We start from the raw sequence: 13,472 nt of genomic DNA on the forward strand, positions 1-13,472 counted from the left end.
GTAAAATAGAAGCATGGATATACTATTCTCCTTGTTACATGACAGTCGTAGAGACAGAGCAGAGACAGTACATTTACAGAGCAGAGACAATACAGAGGCAGAACAGATACAAAGCCAGAGCTAGAGCTAGAGGCAGAAGCAGAGTCAAAAGCTGTGATGACAGAAGCAGAAGCAGATGTAGAGGCAGAAGATTTGTTCTTCTCCTACAGAGCCTCTATAGAAGTAGAGTTAGAGTCTCCAAAGGAAGAGGATGAAAATGATGAGAAAGAAAATGAAGCAGGTTATGAAAGTGCAGATGAAGAATTTTCTCTGATAGAGGATGATCTTGTTGATGTCCCTATAGAGACCTCAGAGGCCGAAGATCTTCGAGTGCTGGATGGAATGACCATGGTGCCATTTGGGTTGATCAATGGACCACAAAGTATGTAGAATCTGTATAAGCAATGTATTAAAAGCATAAAAATTAAGTTCGCGAATGGCTCCTGTCGCCCTGACAGTTCAGTCCAAAGAAAAGATGATGATGATGCCCCTTGCTAACAGAAGCTAGAGCCGTCAAAGCCCCGGCCTCTAGCAGGTCCGCGCTATGTGACATTTCTGGACGCATCCTCTGAAGATGAATCCCTAAGTCCAGAAGAAATCACTACTCACACAGAAGCAAATAAAGCTCTAATACCCTTCTAACAACCTAAATAGATGAATGAGTCATCTGTTCAGAAGGAGGACACTGGTTCTAGTGGAACATCAGACGAGGATACTACTCTCTTGAAAGAGTCAGACCTCTATCCAAAAGCAATCCGTGGGACATTTATCCGTGAAGTGGAAGGTGAAAGACAAGTAACATTCCTGGATACTGACGGTACTGAACGTCACCTGAAAGTGGATCTCAATCTTCCAAAAGAAGAACTAGTCCTGCGAGACCTACTCAAAGAGAACTTTGATGCCAGGAGGCATATCTACGGTGGATTCCGTGAGGTTTTGCGGTGGATTTCGTAAAATTTTATTACCGGGGCTCATACACAAAGTGGATTCTTTGTGCGAAAAGTTGATGGGGATACCTATCATTTTCGGGCATTTTATTAATTTTGTGTGTACATGGGTGATTCCATAGCGGGTGATTCCACAAAATACATATTTAAATTAATAAACGTTTATGAGTTTAGAGTGCGCACTCGTGATAAAGTAAGGTTAGGATTGATTTCTAACCAATTTACTTATGTTGCTGAAGACTGCTAGGTATTCACTTTTGTCGGTTTAATTGTATTATTTTTGTAACAATTGTGAATGCTTCAATTGATGTGTAGAGCAAGCACCAGTGGCGTTGGGAAGCATTGGAGGATAGCGTGTATTCAAATTATTGTCAATTTTTTATGGGCGTGTATCTTAGGCATAGCGCCTATATTTTGACACGCTTATTTATCAAAGCACTTGATATTTATTTATTATGTTTGTATGCATATGGACGCACGATTTAAATATTTATATTGGACATTGTATTTGGATACCGCCTGACTTCTTGGATGCCCATTATCTTTAATTATTTATTGGCACAAAAGCAAACTCAAAAGCTAAAGAGTGTTATTTTGTAATTTGGGCTATTATTTGAGCTTGAAGATGAATAATATATGAAATACATGCTTTGTGGAGCCCTCACACAAGGCATGGGAGGAGATTGCACCCAATTGGTCTCTTGTTCATGTCATGCAAGCTTTCTACATGGATTTGTGTGCAAAAACTAGAGTTCTTTTGTTCTTGGGGACCTTCTGACGCTCACTATACCCGCATACGGTGACAGATTTGTGCACCAAACTTAGATTTGTTTGCTTGGTCATACAAAGACATAAAGGGGATTGATCCCACGATATGTCAACATCACATTGACCTAGAGTCTGATGCCAAACCTGTAAGGCAAAGACAAAGGCATATGAATCTTAATTATTCTACTTTGGTGAAGGCCGAATTATTGAAACTTCTTCAAGCAGAGTTCATTTATCCCGTGGGTAACAGTGAATGGGTTTCGTCCATTGTGGTAGTATCCAAGAAGAACGGGAAACTTCGAATATGTGTCAACTTTCGGAAGCAAAATCAACGATGGAGCAAAAGTTGGATTTGATTACGATGCATCTCGAAGAAGAACAAAGAGCCCAACAAGCTTTGCAAGTTCAATTGGCCAATCTGCAACGATCTACCACCGACCAAGATGGATCGCAACCCAAAGATCTTATACGACATACCATCGATGCGACACTTGAAGCCCAATCCATCCGTAAAGAAACAAAGATAAGTAAAAGAAACTTCAAATTTCATACTTTCAATGGATCACGCGATGGAAAGACTATACTTGCTTTTATCAGTCAATTTGATGATTACTTCCATGAAGAAACATATGTTGAGAAAGACAAAATTAAATGTGTCACTAACCATTTAGTTGATCGAGCATCCTTATAGTGGACTATGGTCCGCAAGAGCACTGATTGCCCTACTACATGGTAGACTTTCCAAAAGAAATTTTTGCAAAATTTCCTTCCTCCACAATTCCATGAAAAAGCCATCAAGCAATGGGATCTTCTACAGCAAAGAGATCGCAAACCTATTTCTCAATACACTGAACGTTTCTGGAATGCTCTATTGCAACTCCGAATGCTCGAAGATGTACCTGAAGCAACTCATAAATGCAAGTTTATGTCTGGCCTACTTGGACATTTCTATGCTGAAGCCATTATGTTCAAGCCAACCCTTGAAGATGCAATTTCCTTGGCTCATGACACTGAAGACAAGATTCGAGGAAGAGACAAGCAACCACAACAATTTCCAACTAATGGTAACTATGGTTCCAAACAATTCAATTCAAATTTTCGAAGATTGAATCAAAGTCATTTTCTTCCATCTTCATTCCGTAAGTCTTGGACACGACAACTTGCTTTGCCATCAAACACCAATCCAAACCCTAAGCCATCCTCACAGTCAAATCCCAACATTCCTTAACTTCCTGCCATTACAAATAATGTATCTAAAGGAAAACCCATAGTTTGTTACAAATGCCATCAACCTGGACATCTAGCAGCCAATTGTTAATCGAAAAAGCCACCTGTCCATATCAATTATCTGGGCACAATAGAAGAAGAAGAACGTGAGGAAATGCCGAACTTTACGGAAGATGATAACAACATTGGTACTACTTCGAATACTTTGCCAGGTATGCCAACTCCCCATTCTTTGTTAACAATGAAACGTTTTGTGCATGGTAAAGAAAATACTATTTTACATGATGATGGGAGTACACATGACTTTATTTCTGCAAAGTTAGTCAAAGAATTGAATTTACAAATTGTTTCTACACATTATCGCATCAAGGCTGCATTCATAAGAACGAGATATAATGGAACACAAGAGGTGCATAATTTAGAAATTAAAATTGGTGACTATACTGAACGAAGGAATTTCCTAGTTGTACCTTTGCAGTCTAATGACATTATCTTAGGAATGCCTTGGCATCATCAGTATAATCCTGATATAGATTATTCTACGCATTCAATTAAAATTTATTTTCAAGGAAAACAAATCACATTGCATGGTATGCACACTTCTAATAATTTTCCACTGCTTACTCATACTCAAGCTAAACGTGCATTACGTAAAAGTAACAAATCTTATTTAATATGGGTGAATGAACTTCAAGCTAAAGAAAAACAGATGTATCCTAGGCATACACAATTTTTTGCCCAATTTCAAGATTGTTTTGCTACTGATTTACCATCTGGACTACCACCTTCATGTCTTGGAGATCACAAAATAGATTTAATTCCTAGAATACAACCACCATGTAAAGCACCATATAGACATAACCAAATTGAACAGAAAGAAATTCAAAATCAAATAGAAGAATTGCTTAACAGAGGATTAATTAGACCTAGTAGTTATCCATTTGGTGTACCTGTTTTATTACTGAAGAAGAAAAATAATACTTATCGCATATGCATTGATTATCGTGCCCTAAATAAAATTACTGTTAAGAATAGATATCCGATTCCTAGGGTAGATGATCTTATGGATAAACTACAAGGATCTGCCATATTTAGTAAGATAGATCTTAAATCTGGTTATCATCAAGTAAGATTGGATAAATTTGATATATTCAAAACTGCATTTAGAACACAATTTGGACACTATGAATTTCTAGTTATGCCTTTTGGTTTAACTAATGTACCGGCCACATTTAGTCATATGATGAATCGCATATTTTTGAAACATCAGCATTATGTCATAGTATTCTTTGATGATATATTAGTATTTAGTTAAAATGAGAATGAGCATTATGAACATTTGTCTTTAGTTTTTAAGTTGTTAAAAGACAATCAATTATATGCTAATCCGGAAAAGAGTGAATTCTTCCAAACAAAAATTGCATATCTAGGATATATTATTTCATCAGAAGGTATTAAAGTCGACCCTAAAAAGATAGAAGCAATTTTAAATTGGCCCATACCCAAAAATATGCATGAATTATGTTATTTTCTAGGTCTTGCTAGTTTTTACAGAAAGTTTGTGAGGAATTTCCCATTACTTGCCTTACCTTTGACAAAACTTTTAAAGAAGGATATTGTGTATAACTGGTCTGACAATCAACAAAAATCTTTTGATTTATTGAAACATGCTTTAACTCATACTCCTGTATTACAACTACCTGACTTCAATAGACCATTCTTCTTAGTAGTTACTGACACTAGTGGATCTGGAATAGGAGCCGTCCTTATGCAAGATAATCATCCCATAGCCTACTCTAGCTGTAAACTCAAACCATCTGAACTTAAATATTCTACCTATGATAAAGAATTGCTAGCTGTAGTACAAGCCTTACATCAATGGAAACATTATTTAATGGGATCTGAATTTATGATCAAAACTGACCAACAAAGCATTAGACATCTCCTTAGTCAACCACAAATATCTGACCGACACATTAAATGGGCCACTTTTATTCAAAATTTTCATCCTCTTATACAATATCAACCAGGAAAAGAGAATGTTGTAGCTGACGCTTTGAGTAGAAGACCGACAATTCATAATATTTCTGTGATATCATTTGATTCCCTTGTCCCTATAAAAGATACTTATCATTAGGATCTTACTTTTCAAGTTGATTGGAATAAATTAGTTGCAAATAATTGCATTCCTATTGATTCAATGTCTTACAATAATGGATTCATGTTTTATGAAAAAAGATTATGTGTGATAGTTCCATTTCGATCATTTGTTTTGAATGAAATTCATTGTCCTCCATATCAAGGTCATAGAGGAATTATATCTACTTTGTGTACATTGACTAAAGATTTTTATTGGCCACATATGGACACTGATGTATCTAACTTTGTATTTGAATGTTTAGTTTGTCAATGAGTTAAAAGACACCATGGTAAACAATATCGTTTACTAATGCCATTATCTATTCCATCACGACCATGGGAACATATTTCAATGGATTTTATCACTGGATTACCTAACACTAAAGCTAACCATGATATGATTTGGACTGTTGTAGACAGGTATAGCAAACAAGCATACTTTATTCCATGCAAGAAAACTTTAACTGCATCTCAAGCTGCTCAATTGTTTTTGAAAACTGTTTTCACTAACCATGGTTTACCAAAAGTCATTATTTCTGATCATGATTCTAGATTCTATAATAATTTTTGGATTACTTTGTTTGCTAATTTAGGAACAAAGATTGATTTTTCATCTGCATTTCATCTTGAAACAAATGGTCAAACAGAAGCTACTAACAGTACTATTTTAGATCTTTTTCGTGCTTACACCATTTCAAAACCACACACATGGGATACACATCTACATTTACTTCTGTTTGCATATAATAATACACCACATATAGCTACAAAGAAAGAACCATTTGAAGTTATTTATGGATATAGATTGTCTACATCTATTGCATCATTATCAAACAAAATTCAAACTGTTCATGATATTGCTAACATGCATGCCACTATTTTTTATGAAGTTAAAGATATGATTGCCAAAGCCCAGCAACCATACACAACAAGCAAATAAGAAAAGACAGGCTATGAATTTTAAAGTTGATGATTATGTTTGGTTACGAATAGAAAAATGAAGATTACAAAGTGTAGATAAACACCCAGTTGTGAAATTAGCACCTAGATTCTATGGACCATTCAAGATCATACACAAAATCAATGACAATGTATTTAAACTAGAACTACCACAACATTGGAAAATTCACAACACCTTCAATATCAGTTTATTACGACCCTTTAGAGGCCAATTACCTGTACACCCTATCTATGAAAACCCTCCTTTACTAGATGATGAAATTGAAATCCTTGAGCCTGAAACTATTATAGATACTGACTTTATGACCACTAGAACTGGCCGTAGATATTCTAGATATTCGGTCAAGTTTAAAAATCATCCTATTGAAGAGGCCCAATGGATGCACACTAGAGACTTAAATGCTTTCCTCACTCTGTTAGCTCCACATTGAGCTAATAGCAATTGAGGACAATTGCTATCCCACCCCGGGGGTATGATGCCAAGAGGCATATCCACGGTGGATTCCGTGAGGTTTTGCGGTGGATTCCGTAAAATTACCAGGACTCATACACAAAGTGGATTCTTTGTGTGAGAAGTTGATGGGCACGCCTATCCTTTTCGGGCATTTTGTTAATTTTGTGTGTACATGGGTGATTCCATAGCGGGTGATTCCGCAAAATACATATTTAAATTAATAAATATTTATGAGTTTAGAGTGTGCACTCGTGATAAATTAAGGTTAGGATTGATTTCTAACCAATTTATTTATGTAGCTGAAGACTGCTAGGTATTCACTTTTGTCGGTTTAATTGTATTATTTTTCTAACAATTGTGAATGCTTCAATTGATGTGTAGAGCGAGCAGCGGTGGCATTGGAAAGCATTGGACGATAGTGTGTATTCAAATTATCGTCAATTTTTTATGGGCGCATATATTAGGCATGGCGTCTATATTTTGACGCGCTTATTTATCAAAGCGTTTGATATTTATTTATTATTTTTGTATGTGCATGGGCACACGATTTAAATATTTATATTGGACATTGTATTTGGGTACCGTCTGACTTCTTGGGTGCCCATTAGCTTTAATTATTTATTGGCACAAAAGCAAACTCAAAAGCTAAAGCGTGTTATTTTGTAATTTGGGCTATTATTTGAGCTTGAAGATGAATAATATATAAAATGCATGCTTTGTGGAGTGCTCACACAAGGCATGGGGGGAGATTGCACCCAATTGGTCTCTTGTTCATGTCATGCAAGCTTTCTACATGGATTTGTGTGCAAAAACTAGAGTTCTTTTGTTCTTGGGAACCTTCTGACGCTCACTATACGCACATATGGTGACCAATTTGTGCACCAAACTTAGATGTGTTTGCTTGGTCATACAAAGACCTAAAGGGGATTGATCCCACGATATGTCAATATCACATTGACCTAGAACCTGATGCCAAACCTGTAAGGCAAAGACAAAGGCATATGAATCCTAATTATTCTACTTTGGTGAAGGCCGAATTATTGAAACTTCTTGAAGCAGAGTTCATTTATCTCGTGGCTAACAGTGAATGGGTTTCGTCCATTGTGGTAGTACCCAAGAAGAACGGGAAAAACTTCGAATATGTGTCAACTTTCGGAAGCTCAATTCGAAGACAAAGAAGGATCATTTTCCTATCCCTTTTATAGACCAACTATTGGACACAGTGGCAAGCCATGAGCTTTATTTCCTCTTGGATGGATTCAGCGGATATAACCAAGTCCAAATCGCAGAAGAGGACCAATCAAAAACAACCTTCACCACAGAATGGGGGACCTATGCCTATAGAGTGATGCCATTTGGGCTCTGTAATACTCCTGCCACCTTCCAATGAGTAACGATGGCTGCATTCCAAAATCATTTGCATGATTTCATTGAGGTGTATCTTAATGACTTTTGTGTCTATAGTTTGATCCGAGAGCACTGGGGACACCTAGAGCAATGTTTTGACAGATGCCGCGAGTATGGGATTTCTCTCAACCCCAACAAATGTGTCTTTAGAGTCTCCTCAGGAGTTTTGTTGGGCCATATTGTCTCTGTATAAGGGATTGCAACAGACTTGGCAAAGATTGAAAAGATTGCCACCTTAACACCACCAACAAAACTCAACCAATTAAGAGGATTTCTTGGACATGTGGACTACTACAGAAGATTTATTGCACATTTTGCAACCAAGGCAGCCCCTCTGCACAAGCTCCTAAGGAAAGAAGCTAATTTCCTTTGGATGGATGACTGTGAAGAGGCCTTTAATACCCTAAAATAGTGCCTGATCCAAGCAGCTATTTTATAGCCTCTTGATTGGACGAAGGAATTCCATGTGCACACAGATGCATCAGTTGAAGGGCTAGGTGCTATCCTATGTCAAAATGGCCCCTCTAAATTAGATCAACCCATTTATTATGCAAGTCGAAAAATCACTGATAGGGAACAGAACTACACAGTGACAAAGCTTGAGTGTTTGGCAATGGTGTTTGCACTGGAGAAGTTTCAACACTATCTACTGTCAACGCATTTCAAGTTCTACATGGATCATGAGGCCCTGTCCTTCCTGATAAACAAAGCAGATGTTAAAGGACGACTAATGAGATGGTTGCTCCTATTCCAAGAGTTCGACTTTGAAGTGGTCACTAAGCCTCGCCGTTCCCATGTCCTAGCTGATCATCTGTCACGGATCCCTCAATCAGAAGAAGAGGAACAAGATGATCCAGACCTTTCTGATGCTTTCTTGTTTCTAGTTAACACAGTTACTCCCTGGTATGCAAACATAGCCAATCTCCTAGCAACTCAACAGTATCCTCCTAGTATCTCAAGCCATGAGAAGAAGAAGCTTCTATTAGAATCATTCCCCTACTTTTTGTTGGGCGGTGCACTGTACAAGAAAGGCAAAAAGATGAAGTGTTGCAAAGATGTGTTGCAGGAGATGAAATCCGCATCGTATTGAAAGCATGCCATGACAAACCCTGTGGTGGACACTTCGCAGGAGAAGCGACTGCTAGGAAGGCTTTGTTAGCAGGATACTGGTGGCCGACCCTATACAAGGATGCATATGATTACTGCAAGAGATGTGATACTTGTCAACGAATGGGAAAGCCCACCAAAACAAGCGCCATGCCACTGCAACCTATTCTTTCCCTAAAGCCGTCGAGAAGTGGGGGATTGATTTCGTGGGTCCCATTGATCCACCTACCAGACGGAAGCAAAACAGATACATCTTAGTATGTACGGATTATGTCACAAAGTGGTGTGAAGCTAAAGCCTTGAAGCGGGATGATGGTAACAGTGTAGCTTTATTCATATACGAGAATATTATCACCCATTTTGGCAGTGCCCTCGAGCTGGTAAGTGACAGAGGTACTCATTTCCTTAACAAAATCATGGAGGAGCTGATTGAGCTGTATAAGATCCGCCATCGTAAGTCCACCCCCTATTATCCCAGAGCCAATAGCCAAGTTGAAGTCACCAAACATATCCTTTGCTCGATTCTGACAAGAACGATTGCCGCACATCGTCGCGACTGGGACGATCGACTTATAGAGGCCCTCTGGGCATATAGAACCTCTCATAAGGCAACAACATGACAGACCCCTTTCCAGCTAGTGTATGGTACAGAAGATGTCTTCCGTGTTGAGCTGGAATTGCCCTCTTTACAAGTGGCAGTTAAAGAACGCTTGGGAGATAGTAACTCACTTCAATGTCGTCTCCTGCACTTTGAATGCTTGGACGAGATACGGCAGATGGCCTTACATTGCATGGAAACCACTCAAGCACGGCGCAAGGCCTATCATGATAGTTTCATCAAGCAAAAGGAGTTCAAAGAAGGTGATCTTGTTCTAGCCTATGATTCAAGATTTGGCAAGTTTCGTGGCAAGCTTCAACAACGGTGGATGGGCCCGTACAAGGCAATTGCTGTTAATCCTAACGGATCTGTTCAGGTGCAGACCATTGATGCCTCTGATGATCCTTTCCTCATCAATGGCTATTGCTTGCTGAAGATGTACTTCCTTCCCTGGGGATCTTGACAATCACAATCAACCTACCCCTTCCCTTTTGGGCGTCGCATTGTCTTTCTTGTCGTGCTTCTGATAGCCCTTATGATTTTCCTCATGAGGCAGTCTCGTTCTGCTAACCCCTCGCAGAAACATCTCAACCCGACCTTGTTCTCTTCTCGTCTAATCTAACAACAGTGGCAAGGTTGGTCCTAATATATGGTATTTCTACCATTCTCTTTCTTAAGATTAAAAAAACACAATTAAAAAAAAGAAAATGAAAATGAAAAATAAAATAATTTTTTTTTAAAAAAAAAAGAAAAAGAAAGAAAGAAAGAAAGAAAAAAAACAACAAAACTGTTATGGGAGAAAATGAAGAAATTCCCTGTCATAACAGGCCTCGTTCCAAGAAAAGGTGAAAACACCCTTGGGCGGAAAGCTGACTGTGGAAAAGGTGGTAACACCCTGTAGTTTAGGATAGCTAGCTCACCAGCAGAACCTCTTCAGAAAATAATTTGAAGCCACCTCCCTTGGTGCGTTGTCTCTGTAATATCAGTCCGTCTGCCCTTCTTAACATATGACTCTTCTTACAAATCATTGAAGTATGAGATTTGTAGGCTGCCTCCCTAGGTACGCCTCGTCTTCAAGATCCTGATGACACCAACAGCTGACATGATCTTCATCACCAACCCCTTGAGTGATGCGAGCTTTCATCCTAACAGGATGGGGACGTGAGTATGGGCTGCCCTCTGTATCTATCAGAGAGTGAGACAGAGGGTGGGGGGAGTGACCAGTTTTTCCCTTTAAATCAAATGAGAGGTGAGATGTGTGAATAGAGTATTGCACGCACGCGATGGGCCTCTCAATGCACAAAGCACGATTTGTTTGTGTGCACTACACCATAAGGCTCCATGGCCTTCCTTCTTGCACTGTATGCCGGCATAGGGTGGGATGCACTATTGCACCATTAAATGCGCACAAGGCATACAACCTCTGCACCAGTGGCAGTGAGGATTACATCAATGGGTTTCAGAAAAGGGCTGTCCTCTGTATCTTTCAACAGAGTGTGAAACAGAGGGTGGGTTGAGTGTGACTGGTGTTTCTTCAATCAATTACCGAGAGGTGAGGATTGAGAGACGTTACGACCTTTGGAGTTAGGTACGTTCCCGTTTTCCTATGCACCCACGGGTTGGGTTTCTACCATCAGCACAGGACACATCACCTTGTTCTATACACTGCACTACAAGGCTCCCTGGCCTTTCTCCTTACACCTATGCCAGACGGGGTTGGATGCACTAATGCACCATCAATTGTGCATCCTAGCATACTCTCTTCCTACCATTCCCTTGTCGACTCCTAAACCGGGTGTGAGCTCTGGGTTTTCATCATTATTTCTTCGAGTGACGTTCGTAATGGGGTGAGTGACTGCTCTTTCAGTCCATTTGAGTGATTGTGAGTTGAGTGCAATATCCCTCGCCATAAACAAATTTCTTGTGATTCCTTCAACCAGCTACCTCCCTAGGTGCTGCCACTTGGTCCCTACCATGAAGGACGAAGGACATGAGCTGTGAAGACACCTTGTTACCTCCTGGAGCCGATGACGACACCAGACGCAACCTTGATAGTTGACATTCCTCCTCGGCAATATTGGCCAAGTTTTTCTAACCCTACACCTTCTGTTTCTCAATACCGATCATGTCTTAAGTGTGGGGATGTCATGGTTGGTCTGATGTGAGATACCAAGTCCTTGAAGTTTGGTTTACCTTTCCTGCTAAGGTTTTAAGTATGGGGACACGTCCTTGCGCGTCTATGTTGTATACCTCCAGGCGTATACCCTGTTCTGATCATGCATCTATGCCCTGATTTCATTTTACCCTGATGGGGTCCCTTCCCCACCCTTCCATTCTATTTCACCCTGTCCTCAGGGTTGTTTCTTGACCATTTGCCCTTATTCTTGGTTTTGCGCTTCTTTCATACGAACGGACCCTACGTTCATCGGAATCCCAATCTAACCTTACAGCCTTATTTGTCTCTTCAAACTGCCTATTTTTTCTTTTTTGCCAACCCCTGTTGCGACAAACGGTTCTTAAGTTATTAATTTTTGAAACAATTCCCGTAAAATGGACGGTTTTCCATGTGAACGCGTCTTTATTGCTTCGGAACCGTGATCTGATGTGTCAGGCCTGTCCTATCCCTTTTCCCTGACATTTTGCCTTCTTACTCCCTTTCGGTGCATGGTTCATCCGTTATTAATTTTTTTGGATTTTGAGTCTTTTTCGTGCCTATTTTTCACATTTTTCCATGTGAACCTGCCCTATTTTCACCAAAATTCCAATTTGATTTGACAGTTGTGTCATGCCAGCCTTTCCCCCATTTTTTCATTTTTCCTCCCCCCTCTTCTAACTGTCGGATTTTTAGTTATTGATTTTTTCGAGTGTTTTCGGATGCATTTTTTGTGTTTTTTCCACGTGAACCCCTCCTAATTTCTGCCAAACTGAGTTTTGATGTGCCAGTCCTATGATTTTTTTTTTTGACATTTTTCCTTTTTACTGTTCTCTATTCTAGCGTACACTTTTTTCCGTATTAATTTCTAAGTCCATTTTCAAGCCCATTTTTGGGGTTTTTCCCATGTGAACACATCCTATCTCAATCGGAACTGTGTTTCGTCATGATAAGTTGTCGCACACATTATTCTGCACAATTTTTCTTTTTTTTGCACTTCGTTTTGATGCACAGATTTTTTGATATTAATACACGTATGTGTTTTCGAGTTTTTTTTTTGCGTTTTTCCCATGTGAACACCTTGCTTTTGCCTTGGAACCTGTGTTGCTTGTTTCCAACATTTTCCCTTGCCTCCTGACACATTTTTCCTTTTTACGGATTTTTGATGCGACAAACGGTTTAGATTTTATCAAATTTTCTTCATTTTTCTCGTTAACCGCATTTCTCGCCTCGTGCGTGAACGCGCTTGTTTTTGGTTTTACGCGCCTCGAAACGCCCCCATGGTGTCCATGGCTAGTGTGTCCCCGTCCCTGCTCGTTTGACCCCGTCACTGCAAATTTTTTTATCCATGCTCGTGCATACACAAGGGCCGGGGGTGTATTTCTTGCCCCTCCATTTTTCATTTTATTATTTATTTTATTTTTCTTTTTCCATTAAATAACAAAAAACAAAAACACAGCAAAAACAAACAAACAAACAAAGGGGAAAAAAAAAAACAACAACAACAAACCACTTCGAAAAAGCAACAAAAAAATAATACCTCAATCCACAAACCCAAAAAAAAACAAACAAACAAAACAAAACCAACATAATTTAAAAACAAACAATTTTTTTTAAAAATCAAAAGAACAGAAAGAAAACAAAGCATGAAGAAAAAAGTAAGAAAAAAAAAAG

The sequence above is a fragment of the Lygodium microphyllum genome, chromosome 21 (genome assembly GCF_053477565.2).
Source record: "Lygodium microphyllum isolate KBCC chromosome 21, Lygodium_microphyllum_v1.1.10, whole genome shotgun sequence".
Taxonomy (NCBI): Eukaryota; Viridiplantae; Streptophyta; class Polypodiopsida; order Schizaeales; family Lygodiaceae; genus Lygodium; species Lygodium microphyllum.